The sequence below is a fragment of the Delphinapterus leucas genome, chromosome 15 (assembly GCF_059928025.1).
Source record: "Delphinapterus leucas isolate spDelLeu-1000000601 "Yukka" chromosome 15, BTC_Dleu_Yukka2, whole genome shotgun sequence".
NCBI classification, from domain to species: domain Eukaryota; kingdom Metazoa; phylum Chordata; class Mammalia; order Artiodactyla; family Monodontidae; genus Delphinapterus; species Delphinapterus leucas.
The window spans coordinates 70,077,501-70,080,333 of NC_143143.1; the positions used below are offsets into that span (position 1 = coordinate 70,077,501).

At 47.6% G+C, this 2,833-nt stretch overlaps 1 protein-coding gene across 6 annotated transcripts in view; it reads right to left on the minus strand.

Moving 5' to 3' along the window:
- The window catches only part of ZHX3 (zinc fingers and homeoboxes 3), a 141,222-nt gene that overhangs the window by 137,879 nt on the left and 510 nt on the right, over positions 1-2,833 (minus strand). For 5 of the 6 annotated variants that reach the window (XM_089896922.1, XM_089896920.1, XM_022592404.3 and 2 more), the window contains exon 2: positions 2,344-2,466. The gene's annotated coding sequence lies outside the window, so the exon portion shown is untranslated. The other variant, XM_089896921.1, reaches the window with a different exon arrangement.

The following is a 2,833-nucleotide window of genomic DNA, read 5'->3' on the forward strand; positions in this document are numbered from 1 at the left end:
TGTAATAACTTGTAATGGAAAAGAATCTGAAAAATAATATGTATATATAAAACCAAATCACTTTGCTGTACACTTGAAACTAACACAATATTGTAAATCAACTATACTTCAATTTAAAAAAAAAGAATCACATTTTAGAGCATCAGTTTCTTCACTGGCAGAAGAGGATAACTACTGTCCCTCCTGTACTAGGTTATGTGACAATCAAATGAGACAATGCAGATGAAAAACTCAGCATGTTGCCTGCACCCAGTAGGTGCTCAGTAAGTGTCTGCAATTGCTACAGGGAATGGGCAGGAGAAACGCCAGGCAGGGAAAACATGAGAAGGGGCAGAGGTGGGAAAGGGCCCAAGCAGGGCAGCTGGCCTGGCAGAAGAGCACGGCCCAGCATAGCAGCCAGGGAGTCCTAGTTGCTCTATGGAAGCAGCTGGGAGCCACACATAGTTCTGGAGCAGGGCAGTGACAGGTGGAAGCTGTATGTGGCAACATTAAGCAGGAGGCCGTTGCAAACCCCATGTGCTGAGTACTCCTTGGCTGTTTGACCAGTTATAGGGGTGCCAGATTCAACCAGTAAAAATAAAGGATATCCCATGAAATTTGAATTTCAGATGCCAATGAACATTTTTTTTAGTATAAGTATGTCCCAAGTATTGCATGGGACATACTTACACTAAAAAATCTTTTGTTATTTATCTGAAATTGAAAGTTAACTGGGCATCCTTTATTTTTATTTGCTAAATTTGACCATCCTGGGCAGACCTCAACTGCCTGCCGCCCAACCTACGAGTCTGCCTCCTGCAGGGAGCCCATGCAGGTTCCTTTGCTTCCCTTCCCACCTTCAACGGGGCCACCAGGAGTGGTTGAGGAGACACTCCTGCAGCCAATCTTGTTACCCATGACAAGTGGCCACAGCTGCAGGCCTGGGTGAATGTGTCCTCCCACTTCATGCCAGGTTCACCCAGCAAGAAAGCAGTGGGGAGCAATAAACAATCATTGGGTCTGAGACTTAAAGAACATATGGCCACCAAGTTCTATGAAGAAGGCAGTGCCCCCTACACTGATGGGTTACTCAAAAAACAAACAGTGGTGTAAGCCCCACCACCCTGCCCACAACTGGTGAGGGAGAGGAGAAAACTGGCTCTATCCTTAACACCAGAAATGGGCATACACAAGCGCTCATGCTGCTTGCACGCTCCAAGGACACCTTGGAAATGGTGATGTAAACCGCAGGCTAGAACAGGGTGGTCCCTGCCTCGTACATTTCAGTTGGGTGTTAGGACAAGACATACTAGAGGCTGCCTGTCTTCCCCACCACCGTAAGCATCAAATCCCAGATGATTCATTGCTCTGGAAACAAGCCTGTCGGAAATCCAATTTCTGCAACAACCTTTATGTCAACTTTTTTTTTTTCTCTAAGAAGGAACAATGAAAACAATGTGTACTCCATTTTTTTTTAATGTGATAAACATTGTTGAACACCTAGTGTTTGCCCTGCGCTGTGTGCAGCGTTTTATTTAGCTCTGTAGTTCTCAGCCTTGGCTGCACATTACAATCACCTGGAGAGTTTTTTTGTTTTTTTTTAATTTCCACACCCCAGGCATCAGTATTTGCCAAGGGCATAATAACTTCAGTGTGCAGCCAAGGTTGAGAACCACTGATTTACTTCATCCTGTTTAATCCCCACAATACAATCCTGCAAGGTAGATTTTGTCTCCATTTGCAGATGAGGAAATTGAGGCTCAAAGAGGTAGCATTACTGTGGCATCTGTAGCCATAACCCCTGATCTGTCCTTCCTTCCCTCCCAGCCTCCCTTGAAGGACTCCTGATGTTTACAGTTTTTCACTGCTGAATATAGTAGCTATATACAATGCTTCCACAGACATGTTTGTGGCATGGCTCTGCCCTCTGGCCACCTTAAAATAGCTTTGCTCCCATCAGAGCTCTTCTGAGATACCAGCCAGACAGCCTGGTTTCAGGACTGACACCAAATGACTCTTGCTAAAGCAAGGACAACTGAAGCCAGTCACTTCCAGACAGGTCGTGTCATCTTGAGCCAGAACAATAGCGGACACTTCTCACTCCCCACCGCCCAGTACTTTCTAAGCCTGACTCTTTGCCATTGTGCCCCACCCCTCCGAGCTTTTCCTGGGTTCCCGCCCTCTTTATAGCAAACTCCCTCACCTCCTGACCTTTCTCGGAGCATCTTCTTAGCAGGGGCCATCCTCACAGGTTGTGGGAGACGTCTTTGGTACAGGACAAGCCACCAACCACAGATCCAAAGGATAAAACCATTCCCTGGCCCAAGCCTCGATCCTTCAAATCTTCGCGCAACCCGGGCTTACCTGTTTCCCTCGTGGCGCCTGCCGGCGGAGAGGATGCGCAACTGGGCGAGAAGGCTGGTCATCGCCTGTCCTCTGCTGGCCAGTGGAGGTATTGACCCTGCTTCCGCTCCACCAGGGCATCAACTGGATGGAATGGAGAGTGGGCATTTATTGAGCTCCTGCTGTATGTCAGGACTGAACTGGACACTGGGGTGTAAGGATGAACGAGACCTGTTCTCACGGAATTCAAATTCAGAGAGGCTGACAATAATCAAATAGTTATTCAAGCGAATATGAAATTACAGCTGTGGGCTCTGTGAGTGTATAATACGAGGGTCCGGTCCAGCCTTGGGGGTGGGGGTGGGGGTGGGAGTCAAAGCTGCCCCCGAGAGGGGACTTTTGAGCGCCAGGTGCCTCACAAAGTCATTTCAGGTAATCTCGAAAATCCTGCAAGGTGGCTACCCCCTTTGACAAAGTAGAAAAGTGGAGTCAGATTGGGGAAAGAATTTAC